This window comes from Myiozetetes cayanensis, unplaced genomic scaffold (genome assembly GCF_022539395.1).
Source record: "Myiozetetes cayanensis isolate MyiCay16 unplaced genomic scaffold, myiCay2020 scf5-8, whole genome shotgun sequence".
NCBI classification, from domain to species: domain Eukaryota; kingdom Metazoa; phylum Chordata; class Aves; order Passeriformes; family Tyrannidae; genus Myiozetetes; species Myiozetetes cayanensis.
In genome coordinates, this window is record NW_026087742.1 from 94,064,849 (window position 1) to 94,090,582 (window position 25,734).

A 25,734-nucleotide genomic window follows, 5' to 3' on the forward strand; every position below is an offset into this window, starting at 1 on the left:
GCAAATTTGCTGATGACACCAAGTTGGGAGGGAGTGTCAACCTACCAGAAGGCAGGAGGGCTCTGCAGAGGGACCTGGATAGACTGGAGAGATGGGCTGACTCCAATGGGATGAAGTTCAACAAGGCCAAGTGCCGGGTCCTGCACTTTGGCCACAACAACCCCTGCAGCGCTACAGGCTGGGGACAGAGTGGCTGGAGAGCAGCCAGGTGGAAAGGGACCTGGGGGTGCTGGATTGACAGGAAGCTGAACATGAGCCAGCAGTGTGCCCAGGTGGCCAAGAAGGCCAATGGCATCCTGGCCTGCATCAAGAACAGTGTGGCCAGCAGGAGCAGGGAAGTGATCCTTCCCTGTACTCAGCGCTGGTGAGGCCACACCTTGAGTATTGTGTTCAGCTCTGGGCCCTCAGTTCAGGAAGGATATTGAGGTGCTGGAGCGGGTCCAGAGAAGAGCAACCAGGTTGGTGAAGGGACTTGAGCACAAGTCCTATGAGGAGAGGCTGAGGGAGCTGGGATTGTTTAGTCTAGAGAAGAGAAGGCTTAGAGGTGACCTCATCACTCTCTTCAACTACCTGAAGGGAAGTTATAGCCAGGTGGGGGTTGGTCTCTTCTCCCAGGCAACCAACAACAGGACAAGGGGACATGGGCTCAAGCTCTGCCAGGGGAAGTTTAGGTTAGATGTTAGGAAGAAATTCTTTACAGAGAGGGTGATCAGGCATTGGAACGGCCTGCCCAGAGAGGTGGTGGATTCACCATCCCTGGAAGTTTTTAAAAAGAGATTGGACATGGCCCTTAGTGCCATGATATAGTAATTAGAGTTGGATCAGGGGTTGGACTTGATGATCTTGGAGGTCTTTTCCAACCCAATCTATTCTATGATTCTATGATTCTATAAAAGCATAAAAAAAGTCAAGAAATACATTAGGCTCCCAGAGTTGGGCACAACCTTTTAAAACATTTTCTTCAGGCAGCTGCTGTGGAGAGGTGTGAGACACAGCAGTGTGGGGCTACTTCCCCAGTGGATTAGAGTGTGAGCTTGAACTGAGGTAATGGAGGTTGAGGTTCAGATCCAGCTTCTGCTTGAGGCACTTTTTCACCTTCCCATGGAGTGCTTAAACTTTCAGACTATCCTGCTGTCTAAACTGTTGGAGAGAACTGCAAAGATTCAACACAGGGCCCTCTAGTCTCTGGGGTTGTATTTAACAGAAATACTGGACAGCAAAAATAAGTTGTTGTGGGGTTTTTCCTTCTTTTTTTTTTCTTTTCTTTTTCAGAGCTGCATGGGAATCCCTAATGTGGCTTTGCACAAGGAACCATGAAGATGCTCTAAATCTTTTTTTAAGGTGCCTTAATTTTGTGGGGGATAGTCTGTCACTAATAGTAGCAGAAATATACCCCCTTTCTGTTCTTCCCTGTGACCTACAAAACAAATTACAGTGTTGTGCTTGTATCTGTTTGCTATTCTGCCCACTGAATTTTTTATTCCTTCAAGATAGACTTTCCCAGTTAAATGCTAGAGTCCAAAATGATGTGCAGTGGAACATCCTTCTGAACAACCTGGGCTCAGGCTGCTTTAGGCAGGAAGGATTCAAATCTGATTTGCCACACTTCAATTTAGAAATTTTACTCAAAACTCTACAGGTCTGCAAGCATCACGTTTCACTGTTCTGTGACTTGCAAATGAAAGGAGTGACCTTACTCATCAGATATTTCATACCTCAGCCTTCTGACATCCCAGGGCTTTTTAGGATGTTTCTCGATGACTGAACAAAGCACTGAGCTCAGAGAAATGTACTACCACACATAGAAGGAGAAATATAGCTCTATTGATGTGTTTTTTTCTGACCATGCCATTTTTAAAACACCACTATCAAAGATGAAAATTTTAAACATTGTTTTTCTTGCTTGTATTGAGGTATAAAAGAACAAGATTTTATTCAAAATAAAATTGCCCAGTTGAAATTACTTACCTTCCTATCTTCGAGGAACTCACTTTCCAGGTAGTATGAATTCAGAAAATACTCCCACAGTCCAGGTTTTCTTCAAAAACACTTGAATACTGGCTGTGACCAATGACATTCTCTGCTGAGGATTGTATAAGACCAACTCGTTAACATACATATAGATACAGACCACCCCACAAGTATCTCTGGTACAGATATTCTATATTCCATTGTGTGCTCTTCATTCCTTTCTTTATTACTACGATATCTTGAAATTAAAGGTTCAGTTTCCACTATAGATGTTTCCAGGAAGCTCATTATTGGGGGTTGGCTGGTTGCAGTGTTGATGAATATGGAGCTTGTTGGCTCTGGTACAGAAAAGGGGAGTGTTGTTAGACAAAACCATTCTCCTGACTGTGATGTGTTGTTTCCAGGGCAGCAACACTGGTTGGGAGACCATTTAGAATTGTTTTGTTATAATGGTATCTTTCACAAGGAATTAATTATATGCAAGTCGAGCAATGATAATATGTGGCAGTCATGGTTGCTGTTATGCTGTTCCATTACATCTTGTTTACAGCAATGAACATGGATCGTGTTTGTGCCAGTTTTTCTGTGAGGCACGAAACTCTGGCTCTGGTAATAGCAACAGTCTGCATCTTTTTGTAAACTCAACAGTTCTGAATGTCCTGAAGTTTCAAAGTTTTCTTGTAAGAAGAGAGCAGAAATGAAAGATTTTCTTATTGTTAGCTACAGGAAATCTCTGCTGAGCCTGGGTGCACTGAGACAGCAGATAAGACACAGATGTTTACAGAATGTGACTTATCCTAAGGAAGACAAATGGCCTTGTGAACTGGACATCTGGCTCAGATTTAAGAGACCTGGGTTCAGTTCTGCCATGGATTTTCTTGAGCAAATTGTTTAATCTCTGTGCTTTGGTACCTCATCTGTTAAATAAGGTAGAACAATCCTTTTGCCTGACACAGCTAATGGCTATTTAGGGCAGAGATTGATCCTTGTTCTCTGTTCCTACAACACTAAGCACAATAAGACCCTGGTCCCAGTGGGGCCCATCAGGTTCTGTTTCAATATAAATGAGTGTTAATTTTAAAGTTATGCAAAATATAGTGATAATTAAGTGGTCTCTCTCTCTCTAATTTATACAAATAATTAGCCGAGTATACCGCGTTTAGAAAAGAGAAGTCTGTGGCTGTGAGTAATTCATTAGAGGGAACGAAAGGGAAAAGACTAGCTGAAAAGACAGAGATAGAGTATGCAGTCTTTTATGCTGAAGCTGTTTAAGGGTTGAAATTCAGAAGGTTTTTTTAATGGTGCAGTAATGATACCTGAAATTTGGAGCTGGCTAAATCCCTAGGCTTGGATCTCTACCCAGTGGCATAAAGAGCCATCTATGACAGAAAAACAGAGACAGGGAAGCTGAGTAGAGAAGAATCACGTACTGCACACTGTTACCTCTGCTGGATAGATTGTGGGACTGCTGGCAGACTCAACTGAGAAACTGTTAAAAACAAACTAAAAACACACCACTCAAGAGCAGGGAAACTGTTTGTCTTACAGGGAGAAGCTTTGAGGCAGTATTTATCAAGTGAGTTAGGAGGCTTGGAGGAACCCAAGGGCATAATTTTCTTCATTTCTGGCCTTTTTTTAGGACTATTTCTAAGAATCATTTATATAGTACCACAACAAAACATTGGGATTCAGTTTGAGAGAACTTCATTGAAATGAGGAATCCAACACAGAATAAGGAAAGTTACTTGAAAACAAATTTACTTAAAAGTTTTGGAGATTCAATTTCACAGAGTCTAATTTTCATTTACCAAGTAATGAAAACAATGAGGGGAAGAAAGAAAAGGCTAAAATCTGCAGGAATATCTCTATATGTAATAGAAAACAGTGCCAAACTGTTAGAATTGGGGAAAACACTACTGGTTTTATGGGAGTTGATGATGGAATTGGAAGTAAAAAACGAGTTTTTGCATTTACACTTTTTCTGTGCTCTTAGAGCAAATCCAGACAGTGCAGACTAATGGGGTGTGGTAACTACTGGTAAAACTAAAGGAGCAAACTGATTTGTTAAAGTCTTGAAGATGCAAAATTTTTGTAATAAGGTTTTGTCTCTGTAATCATCAATCTTTCAGCTTGAACACCAAAACCAGAGGTACTTGTTTAAGAAAATATTGTCATAGTACAAATGAAGGGTGGATCCACTTTGCTACAATTACTTTGCCTTGTGTAATATGAGCTTCTAGATTTTGTTTGGTATGAGAGAAGAATCAAGATTTAAAAAATGTAATAGTTAGCTTTTTCCTGCTGTTTATGCTTCTATTCAATTACCTATGTATTGAACAGAAGCAATACAAGAAGAGTATTTGTTTAACAGGAAAGAAGGCACATGTTTTTTTGAGACATTTACATGCATAAAGAAAGATTTCTTAAGTTATTAAAAAAGGAACAGAGGGTAGGGCAGAAGGTTTGGGGTTGGTTTGTTTTAAAATTTGAATAACTTTTTACTATTTTTAATTTTAAGTATCTCAGCAACTTAAGAACTCCATCTGTCAATTTTGAATCCCAAAGAAAAAGAGAGAAATGTTAAAAAAGAGTCTTTAAAGTCAAAGCAGTACAAGCCATTGCTGACTTTCTAGATTTCTCTGTTATAGCAGCTATGAAAGTTAAGATTTAAAGTTTGCTCGGGAAGTTTTTGCCAATAGCAACCACTTTCACATATGGTAGTTGAGAGAAGAGGAGGTCATGGATTATTTCAGCACAGTAAATCACTTAGGCCACTATCTCTAAAACACTGTTTGTCTGCACCAAATATTTGGAACATGTAAATCTATAGGAAGAGAAAATATATGTATCCAATACATATATAACATACTATGCCTTGGGGGAACTTTTATTCTCAGTCTGCATTTTAGCTAATGAAGGTAACATGAGGGTATAGTTGGAGAAATACAATAACTGATTTGCTTTAAATGCCAATACCCTGCCCAAACTTACCTTGTTACTCTGTTAGCTCACCAGTATGCAGTATTTCATTAAAAAGTTTTTAGAGTACAGGCTAAGCCTGAAGGGCCAAATTATTACTAATGCACAATAAATCCTCCTCTTTATCTTTCTTGTAATTCTAGTGCTTGCAAGATTTAAAAACCTCTCTAAGACCCTCTGTGGTGTAAGTCTTAGTTTCTCTACCTGCCTGTCTTCAGGGTGAGAAAGCTTGAGTAGGTTTTGAGGTGATGGTCATAGCAAGGGTAGGTAGGTAATGCTACCTGCCCATGGGGCTAAATAAAACCCTAGGAAGCACATCTCAATTGGGAATTTGAGCTTTTAGTTCAAGATTCAGACAGTAATAAGGGACAACTACTTCTAATGCTACCCAGATCTCCAGTTTCTTGAGGCAGAAATTGCCTAAGTGCTCAAACACAGATTTAGCTGCCCTGTTGAGAAGATAATGTTCTTCTTCCAGCTGAGTTATCTTGCTATATGACTTTAGACAGATAGCTGCCCAATTCTCTTTAAATCCCTAAAGAAGTCTACAATGCAGGTCATTGTGCTGATCCACACAGACAGCTGCATCAGACAGTGGGTGGTAGAAAGCAGCAGAACAAAGTGACTTTACAAATATTTCAGTGTCATTTTTCCACAGCAGACCCATCTTGTTCTGAAATAATTGGACTCCCACACATGAGGAGAAAGGCTTCAGTATCAGGATTGTGGAAAAGTGGAGATATATAAATTCACAACCCTTGGCTTGAAGTTACACTGTCGTACACTGAAAAAAGTAGATTCCCGCTAAAGAGGGCTAGCCAAGGAGATGGGGATGTAAAATACAACCAAGGATGAGGTCTGGAGCTGAGTTCTTCTCAGGCAAGTTGTCCTTGCCCACTTGCCTTATTTCCCTGTGCCTCTTACATTCCCTGATGCAATTTTGTTCAGATTCAACCAGAAAGATGAGGAGTCTTCTCCATTTTTTCCCTGCATGTGTTACAGTCTTGTACTAAGGTAATTCAGGGCATGTAAGGTCAAATCATCTCGTGGGTGAGAAAATACCAGGATCTAATTCTCCCTTAACATTTTTCCAGTTGAACAGTGGATTAAATATAGAAAGAGATCTCATTTGGAAGCAATGACACTGCTTAATGGCTGAGCTTATACTTTCAGGTAAATTGACCAGAAAACAGACAAACAAACAAACAAACAATAGGACAGAAATAATTTCACTGTTTCAAGTGTTGCAATGACAAGCAAAAGGAATAAAATAATAATAATAAGTAATAAAATAAATAAAATAAAAATAAAATACATAATAAATAAAAAATAAATAAAAATAAAAATAATAAAATAATAATAATAAATGATAATAAAATACCGCATCATACTTTCAGGAAAAATACCTTACTGATCTGTCATCAGAGCACAGCAACATAGCATTTATTTCCTCTCTCTGAGTGTCAGAGACAGAAAATCAGCTGTGAACATCAAAATTAGTGGAAGTATCAGTTTAAAATTCATCTAAGACTCTGACCATTTATTGGAAGTGTTATTAGGGCTCTCTTATTTGCAGTTTTCTTTCAGGAAATGTGGCAACTTAGGGTTAACATTCTGTCAAAAACCTATCATTTTCCCACTTCCACCATCCTCCTTTGCAGAAGCAGCCTGACTTGCTGTACAAATGTCATTAGTTCCACAGGGAGCTTCAGACCTTTGAATGTCGCAGAACAGTCTATTATTTAGTACTGCTATAAGATAATCTTTTCAAATGCTGTTTTCTAGTGAGAAATCTCAAAGATGAACCTATAAAGAACAGATGCCAGTTTTCAGTCGCTCAGGAATTCTGTCAGTTAAGTGACTTTTACCTTTATGCACTGGGACTTTGATTTTTAGACACAGATATCAAAAAACAAAAAAGCCCATGCTATCACTGACAGGTTTCATAAAGGTTTGTTTCCTTTTCCTTTTCTTTCCATATTTTACAATTCAAAAAACAACCTGTACCTTCATCTGTCTATCATTTTTGCGATGAGTATTACCAAGAACATTTTTAAATACATTCTTAACTCAGAGCTGTAAGTAATTAAAAACGTAAGCCAAAACAGAAGGATTTCAGTCACATTTCCTTTTCTCCTTAAATAATGCCATCTATGTGCAAGAGTTTTAAGGTTCAATCTGTCTGCAACAAATGTTCTTCTTGCACAATGTGAGTTACAATAACTTATTCAAGTTGAAGTTGCCTTTTTGGAGAATAAACACTGGACATATCCATGCATGTTCTGTTTTCCTCAGACAAGTTCCCCAAAAGGCCTATCAAAGAAAAAATAATGAGTAATGTTACTAAGACATGGTTTGTAAGGGTTTCTCAGATGTAACTGGTTTGGGTGTAAAAGAAGTGAAAAGCAGAGTGGAACATGACAGCTCAGACATATTTTTCCTCATGTTGTGCTGAACAAAGAATAATCTCTGAGCACTATCCACAGTAAACCAAAATATTACTTGTTACACGAGAGCTTCGAGTGGATCAACACGCATGTTCCATCATGGTGTCATCTCTGCAGCTGCCACAAGTTAGTGCTGCTGCTGCCCATAACACACTCTATCACTGCCCAGTATTCTCTCTGGAGTCAAGGAGGAGGCAGGGGAACCAAGAGCAGAAGCACACAGTGCATTGTATCCTCATCACTTCTCAGATCAGCATGACTTCTCACAGCAATATGGATATTTACAGGAGATAACCATCAAAAAATGCCATACATGTAACCTCTATTGAGAGCCAGTAAATATGTTTTCTTGAGTGAAGTTTTGCTTTTTTTTTTTTTTTTTAATTCCAGATCTGAGTTTTAATAAATTTTCAAGCAAACAAAGCACAAGAGAATCTTACACATTGTTGTGATCAGTATTTTCATCAGGGCACAGTCTCTCTCAATATAACTTGCATTTTTTGGAAGAATCTTAAACTTTACCACAGAGTTACAATGCTTATTTAAGGGACTGTGATCCTACACAAAAAGATTATCTACTGAAAGTCATAATTTCAAATAGCCAGGTCAAGTTATACATCCTATTACTTTCGTTATTCTTTTTCTCTGTGTGATCTTGCTATTACAAATGGAAGAGCATCTCAATTCAAAATCTTTATGGCATTTGGGGAAAAAAAAAAAGTCAATGCTTAATAGAGTTCATAAGTCAAAAATCTTGCCAGTAATATATTCTCTTTTAAATCTAAGTATTTAAAAGTTCTACTGCTGTTTTAAAAATAGATTAAAAATATTACACTAATATTTCAATTATCTAAAAATGAAAATTTAACAATAATGTACACCTATTTATTTTTGTTATTTCCTTATAGAACTTAAGACAATTATGGAAATTATCCCAGTCAAGGACAGGAATTATTGTTTTTGGTTTTTTGATGATGGTAAAACTAATTTCTGTAGTATATTTCCAGGAAAAAGAAATGTAGATTTTAATTTTAGCTCTTAAACAGTACTCTGCTAGATTTGGAAGTAGCTTTTCTGGTATTAAGTGGGATATGTCAAATGAACCAATACTAAACTGCTCACACTCTAATTTAATAAAATTAGAAAGCTCACTCTAAATAAATTTATTTTCGTAGAAAGATGGACTTCTTCACTTGAGATATCAGGACATATATTGAAATATGAATCTCTGCCTCTTCACTTTGTAAATCACTATGTTTCTACTACTGTACATAGTGGCAATCAAAAAGCAATGGTATCTCAAATGCAAAACTGCCATGACAATATATCACAAATGTAATCTAATTTAGTGATACATTTGTCCTGCTTATAGGCAAAATACACTTACTGGAGTCAGCATTTTCTACAGGTGGACACACTTGGAGTAATATGTGAAGTTCGCATAAGCCTCTTAATATCCGGGCCCTGGTAGTTTTGATGCATTCACTGAGCAGTACAGGGAATGAATAATGCCATCAGACCAGATTCTGTAGTAGATCTACAACACTCTGGAATGGTATATAATAATTATGGTGAAAAAACCCAACCCAGAAAACCAAAGAAACAACCAAAACCAACCAAAAAACAGGAAGAGGGAATTTCCTTCCTTACAGCCTCTCAAACAAAATTTTGTTAACCACTTTTCTGGGACATTTTTTATCACACATCTTACACCCACCTGCATGTCCACTTGAAGATTAAGTTTCATCAGAGATAATAGTTAGAGTAGCAGCATGAAAAATTGGAAAGACTAAGAGGGAAACACTCAAATAGAATGACAATGAAAACCTGGTGAAAAATTGTTACCACTCATAAAGTGTCAGTTTGACTTTAAATTGATGCTATATGCTTTTAAAGTGTTCAATGACTATAAGTTTCATATGATCCTGATTGGGATTTTTTTTTTTTAAGAGTGAGCCATTGTCAGCTTTATGTACTTTTAATTCTCATTAAACAGACATTTGTAACTGAGTGATAGAATAACAGGGAAGACAACCAAAAACATACAACTCAATTTCAGTTTCTGTCTTTTTATATTTATTAATAAGTATGTTTTGCCATCCTATGACATTCTAATTGTGGAAGACCATATTTGCTTCTGCACTGGTTACTTTGTATGTTGCATTTTGCATTATCCTTCGTTATTCCATTTTAACCTCTTATTTGTACTCCCTTGTTTGTAATTTAGTATTTTTAAAGGCTGCACTTTGATTTTCTCAGAGTTACCAGCAGATAATACGTTCAGTTTCTCTTCTCATATTTTAAAAAATATTTTCCTAAATTATTTTGCCTCATATTACTTTTCACAGATGTCTGTAGAATTAATTATCTTTTCTAGAAAGAGGCTTATTTCATCAGATAGACTGGTTCTGTTTGAGTTTTACCATTAAGTTCATCCAACTATCTACATGTCTCCGAGATTCTGAACTACACAAAAATTACTAATTTATAAGGAAGAAACATATTTTACAAATGAGATTAAATTTGAAAAAAAAATCCTAAACTATTATAAATATTTCCTAATCAATATATATATATTTAGAATTCCTAAATCCTAAATCCTCATATATATAAATATAAAGCAAACTTCTGCATCACAGAAGTTCTTAATTTTGACAAATTTTCCCTTTGGAGTGAGCTAAGGAAGTTTATATTATAAACTATTCTATTTCATTGGTAATAAATTTCCTTTAATTTACTGTTGTACATGGAGCCAAGAGGAGGTAGGTGATGTGTTCCAGATACAGAAACAGAAAAATATGCTCTAAAGAAGGAATAGCAAAGTCATTTGAATAAATCAAAACTCTTGTGTCTAATACTGTTGAGAAAGGGATTAAATGCTTTAGTGCTGATTTTTTGTGTTCTTGGATGTAGAAGTTTTTTAAAAATCATTGCCTCCACTTAAAAAGTTTTCTTTCCCAAAAAACATTTTGTAATGAGTATTTGGCAATGGTTTTTAATATAACTTTCTTTTCCAATCTGAACCTCCTCTAGTGCAACTTGGTCTCATTTCCTCTAATCCTATCACTTGTTATTTAAGAAAAGTATGTAAAAGTTGCTCTAGAACTCTAGTTTGAGCAAAAGTAGTCATCCTCTGACCTCCTACTTACAGATGGTCTTTTTCCCTGTTTGGCAGTATGATCCATCTTCCATGATGATAATTCAGGCTAAGCTATTTAGACATCCTTGGTCATGCTGGCACAGTCACAAAATGGTATAAATGGAAGCCTTGCAAACTTTAAGCAGAGATATAAATCAAAGTATCAATAAAGAGATGACAAAATAAAAATTATGATGTACCAGCACATGGAATATTGATTAAAGATTGGTGTGTTTCAAGACAGCTATGGCAGAAATGAAAAGGTCAGGGGAAGGCAATTAAAATGATTAGAAATGTCTCACACTCAAAGGGATGCCAGCCTTCAAGACTATGATGCTTGTAATACTCTCAGGCTTGCTTGGGGCTAGAGATCACAGAAACTAATCTGTAGAAGAACAGATGAATGACTGGCAACCAGCTAGTATTAATTTTCATAACATCACAAGCAATCTTCAGTCAGGAGCTGATCTGGTTTCATTCCTCTTATATAAGACCTCTGAGCCTGGAGTTCCATGTCCCCAGAGCAATCATAGACATCTGTACATATAAATTTAGAAAAAAACGTGTTTCTGATGTCTGCAGTTGGAAATTTTCAGTTCTAATAAATAGGGTTATTATTTTTATGAACAAAAAGCACTAAGGAATCACAGAGATTAAATTACACAAGTAGCAATTTATTCTGTCCAAACAAGTAGTGTTACATGTGGGAAATATTCATGAATCAGTATTGATTACAATTCTGCTTCTAACTAATTAGATCTACACACTTCCAGTTTAAATGTCATGAGTGTAACAGATACAAGTACCCTGCAGGAGTTCAGGAATAACCTTTACTTTATTATGTTGCCTGTCCAATGAAAATTTCTTTCTTTGGAAAAGTGAACTCTACTGCCTCAGGTGCCAAAGCAACATTACCATACTCCATTTTGTAGCACTATGCAGACCATTATTCAAATGGAATTATTGAATGGAGAAAAACCAACATCATTAAATATTAAAATATTACTGAGGTTCCCAGGTGTGAAAAGTATGGTAATGGGAAAAAAATCAAAAGGGGAAAACTTTTTCTCATAGTAAACTGTGCCTGAGCCAGCATGTCTTTGATGGATTTCTTTGATTACAGTCAGAAGATGATTTAAAATATCTAACTGATTGAAACATTTCTCTTTCTATTTTTTGTGAGATAAGTTTTTAGTGTCTTTACTGTCCCATCTGTGATTTGTTAACTCACTTCATTCATTCTGGCTGCTCTAGCCTAGTTTCTCTAGTTACCATTTTGAGTGTTTGTTTTTCATGGAAGAAATATGCATTTATGATGTATTTGAGGCATAAATTTTAGAATCCCGTAAGATATTAGGTTTTATTTGTATATTTACTTTTTTTGACAGGAATAAGGAACTTGTCTCTATGATGAAAAGAGAAGGAATGTACCACTGTTACCAAAAAAGGCAAAAAATCAGACTAGAACTAAAATAGAGGGTAAACTACCATGGCATAGGACAGGGAAAGAAAGACAAGAGAAAGAATGGGGAATATGCAGAAGATTCATTAAATGATAGGGAATGAAAAGTGATTGTTCAGATGGCAGCTAGCAGAAGCTGCTGGGTGTTAGGTGACCACCAAAACTGCTTTATATTCTCCTCTCCACAACTGAACAGGTAAGAGAAAATATAACGAAAGACACATGAGTTGAGATAAGGGCAGGGAGAGAACACTCAGCTGTTACTGTCATGGGCAAAACAAACTCAACTTGGGGAAATTAATTTAATTTAATAACAATCAAATCAAAATAGGATAATGACAAGTAAAACAAATGTTAAATACACCTTTTCCCCACCCCTCCCACCTTCCCGGTCTTAGGTTTATTCCCATTTCTCTACCTCCTCTGCACAAGGGGCACAGGGAAAGAGGCGAATGGGTGTTATGGTCACACGTTGTCTCTGCTGCTTCCTTCTCCACAGAGGGATAATTCCTCACACTCTCTCCACTGCTCCAGCTTGCAGTGCTTCTCATGGGAGGCAGTCTTCCATGAACCTCTCCAGTTCTTCAGGAATGACTGCTTCACCATGGTGGTGTGACTTGCCTCTGAGGCAGGAAAACCAGTTTCATTGTTAAAGGATCCCTTGCATGGATTAAAGCAAAATGACACTAAATAATTGATACAACAATGAATTTTATTACAACAACTGCTTTGAAACAGTAACTGGAAAAGAAAATCAACCCTAATGGATTGGAAAAAGGGTGTATAGTCATCCTGGAATGCCCAATCACCATAACTGAGGAAGCTTAAACTAACATGTTAAAAAGGTTTGGGCTGAAAGAATCTCTTTGCTCTACCTTAACATTTTCTGAGTCTGTTTGCTGCCTCTAATGGCCACTCCTGGAGGGTCAGAGAGGAGCCCTTCCTGCTCATCCTGTCAGTTTGAACTACCCGTGTGCTCAGGTGTCGGTGGTCATGGGAACGCCTGCACAGCCCAATCTCAGCACAGAACCCTCTCAGTCACCTCTGGTGCAGCCTCGCTGATAGATCTAGATTATCTACTTTTAATATCAAAGAAAGAGTAAAAGAAAAATTTTGGGTTTAAGCATGAAAGAAACAGTCACTGTAGGACATAGAGGAAAAGGACCATCTTCATAGCCAAGCAGCTAGTGTGATCTGCCTGTGTGATGTTATGGCAAAAAAATCCAACATTGTATATGGATTTAGTGATGCAAACTCATTAAGTCAGAGTTGTCTGTAACCTCTGAGTGTCAGGTAACACGAAGCTGAAGTTAGCAAACACAAATAGGAATATATTGTGCAATTTTAACAAAAACTGACTGAAATAAATGAAACACTTTATCAAAGGATGCAGTGAAGCCCACCTCCTTCCCACTTCCCTCCCCTTTCTGAAGTTGTTAAATTGTTAAATTGAGACACACAATTTGTTTTAGCCAAAGTTCTTAGGCCACACAGAAGAGTGCCTGGGTGAATTTTATGGCTAGTGACAGAATCAGTCATATAGACATATGTTCAATATCTGTTCATATAACCTATTCACTGAAAACACTTTTTTTGTGAAATAATATTTCAATTTAACATGAGATGCTTAAAGTGGTAATTTAAAATTATTTGATCCAGATGGTGTAGTTTTCACAAAGTCTGAAGTTTAAGGAAAGCCAACAACTGTCACTGAGACTGCATTTTCCCAGTCTCTTGTGAAAAGCATCCTTCAGACAAGTCATTCAGGAGAATCATAACACTTCATAATTCCAAACTATAGAAACTACCACAAGTGATTAACAACTAGTGGTTAGCAATCAGGAGAGAGGATGTACTTTTCAGTGTACTTATTGTTTATTTAGATTACAGCATTATATACTATTACTTATAGCATAAAACATTATTAAAGATGATGCTTCTTTCTTCATCCTCAATTTTGGTAATATCTGTTTTAAAGATGTAATGCAAATACTTGTAATTCCTCTAGACCAAACCTGTATCTGTATAGGAAAAATACATAATGTTTTCCTTAGTTCTAGCTCAGTTAAAAGGATTGAATATGTCACAAGTCATATTACCGCTTCCAATAGTATACTCCTGATCACCGATTTATAATCTGGATCACTGAATAAATCAGGTTATTCGTATACAAAGTTATTCAGTTATAAATTCTTATTTATTCTCCTAACTTATTTTCTTTTCAGTACAGTACCCAAAGAGAAGTTCTATTTATAGACTGAAGTTTTATTTATAGACTGAAAAAAACAATTGAAGGTTATTGTTTGATTACTTTTAGTGGTTGTCAGCAAAAGTTTTTAATTCTTTTGGGAAAAAAAAAAGAAAAAGAGGCATTAGTTCCATCCTCTCTTGTGTATTTCTTTATTATTTTCTTACATTATAGGAGCAGCATTCAGTATTTCATATTACACACTCTTGAGAAGAAATGGGTTGAATTTTTTCAGGAAGTGAACAGTACCAACAATATGAAGTTGTTTTTTTTTTTTTTACTTTGAAAGGTTGGTCAGTTAAGCAATTTTCAATAATATCGTTTGACTTCATTAGAAGGAAATCCCTAATCTCTTAAAAAAAAGAAAAGAAGTTTTTTCTATTTTGTCTCTTTCATTTGTGACCACTGAATCATCTCTTGAAACTTTGAATATTGTAATTTCTCATAATTTATAGGTTTCAGAGCAATTGCGTTTCATATCTTAGTAGATACAGTGTCTCTGTAATCCTGCAATATTGAGTATGATATGCACCATCAAAAAATAGCTCTTTTTTTCTTCTCAATAAAACCATCCATTAAAAAATTGCATTTGTTTTTCTCTGCACATAAATTTTAATAAAGAGAATACCAGTTAACAGTATTGACTGGGTTTTTTTATTTTTTTTTTGCTTTCTTGAGAATCCATATACTATTACAGCATAGTATCGATCTCTGCCTAAAGCAAAATCAAGCAAATTGATTTCACAAGCCACAAAATCTATCATGATGTTAATATATTACTAATTGAAGAAGTGGTTAAATAAGTGAACCTCACAGTAAACATGAGAGCTTAAAACCCAAAGGTCTGGCAAAAGAAATTACACCAACAAATTTAGCTTTAATACAGGGACTGCATTATCCATGAATGAGCTAGGTCACTACAAAGAATGCAATGTTGTCTCAATGTCATAAATGGTCTTCCTCAAAGTGAGTGCAAATACCTGGAGAGTGACATTCCTGAACTCTGACCAGAAATCACTGAAAATTTAGGTGACAATGAATATAAAATCCTACAAGCCTCTCGGATTACATGTCAAGATGCAACCTTTCTTTCCCCTCCCCTCATAGATGAATTGTGTAACTCATCCTTACCACCAGATCTTGAGACCTCTCTTGCATGAGCACTTCTTGCTCATACTAATACCCAAGTAGAACTTGCCTTCCCTCTACCTTGGTTGCTCCCATGAAATGGATACCACAGTAATGAACACTAAACAACATTTGATGCAGCAGAACGATGGTCTTACAGAATTTTTCCCTTGTTCTAATTCAATATGTTTCATTGAAAACTCTTTCTTAAGATCCCCATACTTTCTGTTCTGTCACATACCAAGATGTTAACTGATTTAATGCTTGAAAATGTTGATAAAGTATGAGAACCTGAGAAGGCTCACTCAACTGCTTTAACACAAAAATAAGTAAACTAAGATGTGAAGGCTGTGATGCAGGAGGAGTAACTTGTGTGTCTTCCTGATCTCCTTGTCTGCATGCTAATTCTATCACTTGGGAAAAAAAATCAAAAAGTTTGTTTTTAAAGATCCTGTAACCTTCACTGTTGCCTTGAGTAGCAGGGAAGAAGTTGACAGATTGCTGGTTCCTATTTGTAGTCAGCAAAACTCCTTTTATATCTCATTCTCTGCCAGAAAAGAAAAGGAAGCTACTCAGTCAAGAAGATATACTACACCATTCAGGAAAGCAGAAAAAGAAGTGGCAGACAAAGGGAGCTGATTGCCAGAGTTTGTTACTCCCAAGGAAGTGAGTACAGGCAGAAGTAAGTTAGAGCTCAGAATAGTCAGGGCATGTGAAGGAGAATCACAGAAAGTACTACTTATATTGATAAAAACCCTCTGCAATTCATGTCAATTTCTCTTGCTGCAAAAGTGGTTCTATTTTTGTCTTCTAAATACTCTGTGATTTTTTAAATCAAACCCTTATTTCAATTTTTAATTTTTTTTCATGAAATTTATTTTCTTGGAAAAAATAAATCTGATACCACCATTTTCATGACTTCCTGACTTTTTACACTTGTCTTTCCTTTTTGTACCTTGTAACTTTTCAAATGTCTTCTTTAACTTCAGAAGTATCAGGTGCTTCACTAGATTCTTTGTCACGGAAATAAAATAGGGAACTTCAGTCCTAGTTTAATAAAGCCTCAGTTTCTATTCAGGATGAAAATTGGCAAGGAATGGTCTTCACATCCAGAGGAGTCTTTGACAGATGTAGGAATGTCCCCTCTAAATTTAGGAGGTGACATAAAATTTATTTGTAGCACTAAAGAGAAGAAACACCAGCAAAGTGATGTTAAAGGAATTTATTCGTTTAGGTATGCAGATGACCACTTGTATTAGGAAAAATTCTTTACCAAAAGAGTTGTCAAGCATTGGAAAAGGCTGCCCAGGGAAGTGATTGAATCACCATCCCTGGAAGAATTTAAAAGTGTCATAGTTCCGATTTTAGCAAGGCATTTTTCTTTCCCTTCTCCCTGCCATGTGTGCCCTGTGTATAGGCCATCAGGTAGCTATCAGGTGAACAAAAGAGTCCACTGGTCCACTAATGGCTGAGAGATTAGTCTCCTAGGAAACAGGCAGATGAAGGAGCTAAAGTCTACTTTTTTCTCTTGTCTCCGGGGCAACAGGGGAGGAGGAATTTTGGTGGGCTGGGGGTGTGGTTGGCACACAGGTCAGGAGGAGAGGCTGGTGTGCCGGTGGGCTCGGGACCTGCTGCGAGCTGCAGATGCTGCCTGGTTCTTTTTTTCCTGTCGGAGGGGAGTTTGCTGCTGCTCTCTGCTCAGCTGTTGCTGGCTGCAGGCCCTGCATAAAGTGAACTCTAACCAGCTGAAGATTGTGAGTTTTCTTCCATTGGGAGAACTTTCTGTTTGATTGCTGGTTTTTTTTCCTTCCTTTCCCTTATCCCCCCCCCCACCACTCCCTCTCTCCTGTCCCAGTGTGGGAAGGGAAGGGGAACCGAGGGGTGTTTTTGTTGTTTTGTTGGGTTTTTTTCTCTCCAGCATACCCTGGAAGGTCTTGTTTTTTCCCCCATCCCAAGTGGTGGCAACCAGGGATCCCACAGTGCCGCCTGGTGACGGGCACTGGACATTACAAGTTCTGCACCTCCAGTGATCCAACAGCGCCACCTGGTGAATGGTACAGGACATTACAAGTTTTGCAACAGCACCTCCTATTGACTGTGGTTGGAATTGCACTAAGGGGTGCAAAAATTGAACTGTTTACTCTTCCTTTTGTTGGTTTATCAGTTTGTTCTTGAAGGGGATTATTGTTGGGTATAGGAGTATTGCTTGGTTGTTTTACTTGGGTTTTTTTCCATGTTTCTATTAATACACACATACCTTTTAATAAAGGGCTGTTATTTTCCGTTTTCCATAATTTGTTTTCCACCACAGGACCCTCTTAATTTTGGATTTATAATTGCTTAGGAAGAGAAGTGTGGGTCTTTTCTCCTAACTCATCCTCAGCAAAAGACCCTTGTCTCATTTAAACTGGGACAAAAAGACATGTAGATGTGACACTTTGGGATACAGTTTAGTGGTGGATTTGGCAGTGTTAGGCTTATGGTTGGACGTGCTTATTTTAAAGGTCTTTTCCAATTGAAATGATTCTATGATTCTATTGCCTGCCTCTTTGTGGGCACTACTTGCTTCACTGAGACCTTGTAAAATAAAAGACCTTCATTGACCTAGCCAATTAAAAGGCATAAAGTTTCTCTAAGTGTCTAAGACACTATGTGACAGCTGTTTTTGCCACTTCAGCTCTTGCTTTAGCTAACTACCTCAATGTTCTTGAGATGTTGTCATAGCCAGTTAACACAAATCTTTTTATTTACCAGTTTCTTCTTCCTTTCTCTCTTCCCCCTTCCATAGGTCTCGAACTTTATTTGATGTATCTTGAACATTAGATACATGCCTAATTATGCCATGTTATTACTATGACATACGTTTCACGAAATGTATGTGATTTCTGCAGAAAAGAAACCAAGTCTGAAACATTTGTAGATTGATGTTGTTATTAATGTAACTTGTGTTATAATCTGTCTTCTACTCAGATATAGATAGATCTGTTATTTTTCTATGTATGCTAATATTTAGATGTTTATAATATACAATAATACAAAATAAAAATTTTAAACAATTTAGCTGTTTAAGATAAAATAGAGAAAATTCAGAAGAGATATGCAACAAAACCTCCAGACATATAAAATGATATTTAAAGAAAGAATATCTGTCTGTTCAGTGAAACTGTGGAAGACAAAACAAATAATAAAATGCTTAGATTGCAATAAGATTTAGTTTAGATATCAGAGAACCTTTAGCAATTGTAAGATTAGAGGAGCAATGGGGATGCCTGCAGAAGTTGAGAAATCTTACAAGAGTCTTCAGAAATTGCATCCTGAGTATCTGTTAAAGATGACATAGATATAGTTGTTCATTCCTAGAGGCAAACAATGCACTAGTGACCTCCTCAAGTCCCTTTCAGTTCTGTGTTATTCATGTCCTATTTGGGGGAGTGGAGGGGAGAGGAGATGCTACAGGAGTAGTTTTTTTGAGAAGCTTCCCTCATGTCTGACAGAGCTGATGCCAGCTGGATTCAAGACAGATCTGCTGCTGACCAAGGCTGAGCACATCAATGATGATGACAGCACCTCAGGGATAAGAGATTTAAGAAAGGATAAAAATGTTCCACAAGAGTATCTGAAGAGAGGAGTGAGAGAGACAACTATGCAGACACCAAGGTCAGTGAAGAAGGAGGGGGAGGAGGTGCTTCAGGCATCAGAACAGTGATTCCTCTGCAGCCTGTGATGCAAATTGTGGTGAGATAGCTGTACCCCTGCATCCCATGGACATCCATGGTGGAGCAGAGACCAAACTGCAGCCTGTGGAGGTTCCCTGATGGTTGATACCCAGAAGAGGCTGTGGCCCTGTGCTGTCCATGCTGGAGCAGACTACTGGCAGGACATGTGGCCCTATTGAAAATGGAGCCCACAGTGGAGCAGGTTTTCTGACAGAACTTGTGACCCTTTGGTAGATTCGCACTGTGGGATTAACCAGAAGTTAATTTCTGAAGGACTGCACCCAATGGAAGGAACCCACACCTCCGGGACATAGGAAGGATACATGCTGGAGAAAATTACAGAGGAACAGCTGTGAAAATAATTTTGAGTTTTTTAATTTTTTTCTCTTCAATCCTGACTAAGGCTGTTCCATTTCTTTACTTTTTGATTGGTAATATTTAACAATACATCTTTTTGCAAAGCATTAAAGAGATTCTCTTTAACATTTCTTAACTGTTGTTTCAATTTTTTCTTTTATAATGGTGTCCTGTACAGCTGATCCAGAATTTAAATGAAAATTATACACTAAAGATGGGTTTTAACTAGTTGTTAGACAAATTGCTACCATCTAACTGTTAATGTGTTTTGTTTAATAATTGACCTATATTTAGATCTCTTTACTGTTTTTACTCCTTATAATTTTACAGTGAAATATACAGTTCACATCACACATGGCTACTGAAGACAACTCTTATTGTCACAATTACCACTTTTAATTTTTGATCCTAGGTATGAGATCCAGAATCTCTGATGAGCTTTGAAATGCTAGACAGTATTTTCTCTTACTCTACCCTTATATAAAACGAAGATAGGAAAAGGTAGGATGTTATTTGAGGATTTAGAAGGGGTTGGAATAAGTGGCTCTATATAAAAAAACAAGTTGAAGAAAGCTTTGCTTCAAATATCTGTTTGGCTGAAAGACATTAAGTCCTGACATAATGCAAGGAAATCTTCCTGTGAAAATTGCACATAATTTATTAGGTCTCATTTTTCAGCTACTACAGGATACACAAAATCTACTTGACATATTATGGGGCAGATTAATTTGGTGAGGAGGAAAGAACTGTAATCTTGGAGGACACAATTTTTGCCAGATTGATATAAGCCCCAACACTGGCTAAATAATGCTGCTCATCTTTATTTATATTAAAATATGCTCATCTTTATTCATATTAAAATATGAATTAGTCATCACATAAGACAATCAAAATTTGAACTTTTCACTTCTATGGCACCAGCACAAATGTCAAGGCTGCTTAGTTAGCCATGAGGAATAAACATTTATGAATGAAATCTATTGGCTAGAAAAAAGGCAGTATCGACATTCCCTGTGAATGAACTGAATTGCATCCAAGCAATATCTGGCTCTTTTGGCATCTGTTTCTATTTCCAGAAGAAAAATTCCTACAAAGCTCCTAGTAACATTGTTAACTAATTGCTTAGTTTCTAATTATCAATATTAACTAATTGCTTTGGCCTACAGCCAATAGTAGCTGTTTTTATCATTCTTCACAGTCTTGTGAATTGAGTTGTACTTTTTCAAAACTGCATACCATATCAAAATCCCATCAGAAAAGCTCTGCAATGGTTTCCTTTATCCTGCTTAACTTCAACCAAGAAACAAATATATTTTGTTGGTGTGCTTGTAACAGCATAAGAATGTATATTTATGACATTCTGTCAAAGCTGTATGGATAGAAATATTTTGTTATTTTCATTTGAAGCACATGCCACATATTACTTGTCTCTGCTTTTTGTATTGACTATATGCCTCCTCTGGGCTGCCTAGGATACCAAACAGTAAATATCTGAAAAAACTTATCAATTTTTTCATAACTCCAGTGTGCTGCATTTCTGGTAGAATTCCAAATAGTTTTCAATTTCAAAATGAGACCTTCTTTCAGCTTTTCAGGGAAGAGAATTTTCATATCTTAGTATAATTGTTTGTGTGATTGATTAGTTGAATACATCTCTTTTTTTATGGTCTGTATAGCTGAATAGTTGAAAACAGCATCTTTCATTGTCAGTGAAAGTATCTTAGAGTGTCCAAAGCATTCTTTTAATCTTCTGTAGTAGGTTTAATGTATTGTAACATTAAATTTAATACAAATAGTTTTTAAACTTAATGATGTTTAATTAAGAATTATTTCCTACTATTTTGAGATTTTGGGGGACATGTCAAATGTGATCTCTTCTTTGATGTAAGTTGGTTAAATTTTTGGTGATCTGTTCCCATATGGATAAACTTGGCTATGTAAACCCTATCAGGGACAAATTGTAACAAAGTTTAGTATTAAAAGTTTTGTGACATATCTGCTTAAGCCATTTTGTGTTTTCCCCATGTAGGAGTCTATCAGATACAATAATTTTACATATTTTTGTCTGCAAATATTTTCACTTAAATTTCTTTAAAGTGTATATTTTTTCTTGTGCCAGTGTTCTTTCACACTCTATATCGAGTATAAGTAAAAATAAATCAGGGAGTTGCTTACTATCATGAAGAAACCGGCAAACTCAGTGACATACTACCTGGAAATACTAGTCTGAAAAATTCTTCAACTACAGAAATTTCTAGGATAACCCGAATTTTTATTTAATAAATTATATGAAAAGTGCTGCCTACTAAGTATTTCTGTTACTTTGTATATATATATATGTGTATATATATATGTATATACACATATATAATTTTCATGTATCAATACGAATGTTTATATAAAGTGATAACAACAAATATAGACAGTTTTTCCCAGTTTAATCGTTTCCTTCCAGTAGCTGACCTAGAGCTGTGGTGAACATTTGTATTGCACCTTTAGTGAAGGTTTGAAATGTACAGTTGATGGGATTTTTCCTTTCCAGGTCTTCCTTTGAGCATTTAAAACAGGATTCATTTCAGTACAGATCTGTACTTCTAAGTGAATTAATCTGAATTTACTTTACAGTCAAAGGCATAATTACATGGTCTTAGTTAATGTTTCCTCTTATCTGCTTTATGCATCTTCAGTAAGGTGAGACAAAACATGCTGTACCACTGTTCACCTCTCTCAGTTGACTAGAGACTACCTGTAACATCTCCTTTTGGTCTTTCTAGGCCTATGGATTCTTGTCTGAAAATATGACAAACACCCTAAACAGAGTTTCAGTTGCATTTTTTATCATCTGTAAAGGTGATCCAAATTCTATCAATTATGCAAGTTTTTGCACTTGACCATTATTAGATCTTTAAATGTTTTGTTCAAATGTGATTGAAATTTTTTGATGAGCCCACAGAAACAAGGACTATATTTGGATTTAAACAGGTAGCTAATAAAACACTACTCCACACAGGAATCTGGAAAGTTAGGGAAAAATAAACTAAATGTTAAATGCTGCCTAGTGAACTAATTTTTTTCCATGCACAAAGACAAACCAGTTGATGCAATCACATTTTTTTTAAAGTGAAGAGCCAGAAAACATGACCAAATAGCTGTACCAGTCAGTACAAACAATTCCCTCGATGCTCTCTGCACTAGTGAGGTAACTGCTGGAAAAGTGCCTGCTTGCTCACCTTGCAGTGATACTCCCCTTAGCCAGGGATTATACAGCCTTTCAAGGCCACAAAACCTGATCCAGACTGACAGCACTGCTGAGACAGGAGCTGCTTCCCCTTGTCTGCCTCTCCTCTGCTCCCTGCACCAGACCTGTGCCCCCAGTTCTGTGCTCACCTCGTCTGGCTGTTCAGCACTTGATGCATTTCCACCAGCAACTGTAAACTCCTGCAATATTCCTGACCACCTCTCTTGTGGTTTTGTTTGTTTGTTTTTGGGTTTTTTTTTGGTTAAAATAAATGTATTATTTATGATTCGCACAATTTCTTGTAAACAGGAAAATCTTAACAGATTAGACTGTCTTGTAACTCAAAGCAAACTAAATGCCAATCCCTCTTCAGAGTTTAACAAGACCTCTAAAAAAAGTTTCTGATCTGTTTTCTTTCTGCTTCAGACTCTAATATCTCTATTCCTTGGAAACTATTACTTTCTACTAGGGAACCATATAAATACCTGCCCAGACACAGTAAGACAACTACATTTTTTAATGGTTTCTGATATTCTTTCCTTTACAATAGAATTGCCCGAAAATGTAATTAAAAGAACATATGGAAAGCAATATTTCAGCCCTCCCCATTGGTCTCTTTCAGTTTATTTGCCTTTCTCTCCAATGGATATCATCAGAGCAGAATTTCTTGGACATAAGAAAGGGTAGAGAAGGGACATCTGGATAACCTTTGTTGTCTGGGCTTTAATGACAGCACTTAAATTTTCTCCCTACTTTAGTCAAAGAAAAATTCCTAGAGTAATCTCTAGATAGATGGTAGCTGTTTTGACCAAAAGTTATAGATCAGCAAATTTTATTTTATTTGGTTGGTTTTTGTATTTTGTTTTGTTTTGTTTGTTTGTTTGTTTGTTTTTGTTGTTGTTGTTGCTTTTTAATTCTTTTGCCCTGCTGCTATTGTACAATGTCAGGAAATATAACCTTCCCAGTCAGCACACATTCATATTCTCACTGGCCCTTGAAAAACAGCTGTTACATTGGCTAAGGTTGGGTGTATTTCTAAAACTACCAATGTGCAAACAGCTCTTAACCTTTCAAAATTGTGTGCCACATATAAGGGCTTTTCTATTTGAGTCAGATTATATCTTTAGAGGATCAAGTTGGAACCAAAAAAACCCCCAAAACAGCCATGAAAAGCAGAGCCATTATAGACCAAACTTTAAGAAACAATAAATAAACAAGTACCCAATTCATTAATTTATAGGATACGACATGTGCTTGGTCTCTTTGTACATGGTTTAACCACAAGAGTAGAGAAGCCATGGGTTATATTAAATCTATATTTAGAATATGCTTGGTTATATTTTACAGAGCAGCAAAGGCAGATGGTTTGTGGCCTCTATGATCAGCCTTATCTTCAATGACATTTACATGACAGAATTGGGAAACTTTATAGAACACACCAATGTTATATTTTCAGGTGGGTTGACAGTGTTTGCCCAGAAGGTGAATTCAGCTTGAAGATAGATAAAACTTTGTATGCATGAATAGTGAAAAAAATTTTGAGCTGTATTTTTTTTCCTAATGTACCATTCCCAAATTGCACAATAACAAACATAGAAACAGAAACATGAAGTAATAATCAGATACACTTTTGTTGTGTGTTTTGTCATGTGCTACCACTTTGTGGAAGGTAAGACGTTCCTTCAGGACCTCCAGGTGCAGTCAGTAAAACCTTACATTCAACAGGATGTTACCTTCATTTGAAACCAACAAAACTATTTTGATTGCCCTGTATTTTAATTCAGGTTAGTGCTATTTTTCTGCAACAACATAGCAGCCAATGCTGCATTGAATCAGTACAACTGTAGGAAAAGCAGTCAAATTTGGGTTGTAAAATAGCCAGATCAGACCTGATTGATATATTGAATTATATGAAGATTGCTGTGGATGACAAGAGAATCATTTATCCTGTCATAGAAAAAAAGCCCTTCATTTCTTCACATCCTGAGGATGCTGAGTTGAGGGGAGAGTCACTGGCCACTTTGTGGGAGAAAAATATGCAGTGTTCAAGGACAGTTTGCTTTTACCAGACAGGAGCTGGCAGAATGACTCACAAATTACAGTCATGATGATATTTGCTGTCAACAGATTTGACACTGCAGAGGACGTGACAGTGATTCTTTGAGAAAGATATGTCATGCAAGTGAATTTTCCCAAAGCAAAGGTGCTTATAAACATTTATATTTATGTATCCACCCCTGTATATATTTTTCTTTCTTATTTTTTTTCTTTTTCCTTCTTTGTTTTTAATATATTATTCCTTCTTGGAAGGCAGAGAAGAATAAGACTAAAATAGAAAGCGAATAATTGTTCCACCACCATCCCCCCTAAGCATTTTGCTTAGCCCTTGAAGGCATCCTCAGTCAGGTCATGTTGAACCTTGAGAACTACAAAATATTTATTTAAGTACTGTTTATTACAGTTAATTGCAGCCAAGCAGTCATCTTTCAAAACAGTCTTCCTGTGCTGGTTTTCTAAAATATTTTCTAACTGCTTTACAAAATGATGGCACATCACAGCTACTTTTCTCAGAAAATCAGTGAGAAAAATCTAGCCTCTGAAGAATTAAAATAAGCCCCATTTTTTTACTGACTTTTAATCTACAAACATAGATCTAGAAATTCCTGTTTGGGAGACATCGGCTGAACTGTGTTAAACTGCTCTGTTCCACTGCACAAAATGCTGGGGATTTACATTATGTCCTTCCCAAATAGAATTTAAATTAATGTTAATCTCAACTGTTTACTTCTTAGTAAGTTCTATATTTTAGCAGTGTTTGATAATCTATATTACGCCCTCCCTTTTTCCCTCCCTAAAAAGAAAAAAGCTATATGCGACACAAGAAGCCGTTTAAGGCATACATTGAAGGGTTTATTTTGTCTTTGTTTCTGAGGTGAAAAAACTCTTATAAATCTTGCTGGAAAAAACAGGTAAAGTGAAAAACACATGACAAATATATATACTATTGAACCAAACTCCATTGTGATCCTACAATGCACATGATCACCAT

The 25,734-nt window shown here is 36.5% G+C and overlaps 1 long non-coding RNA gene across 1 annotated transcript in view; it reads right to left on the reverse strand.

Moving 5' to 3' along the window:
- The window catches only part of LOC126648860 (uncharacterized), a 34,663-nt gene extending 32,398 nt beyond the window's left edge, over nt 1–2,265 (reverse strand). The window contains exon 1 of the long non-coding RNA XR_007630901.1: nt 1,969–2,265. This is a non-coding gene — a long non-coding RNA (uncharacterized LOC126648860). The remainder of the gene's footprint in view (nt 1–1,968) is intronic.
- Nucleotides 2,266–25,734: the final 23,469 nt, after the last annotated feature.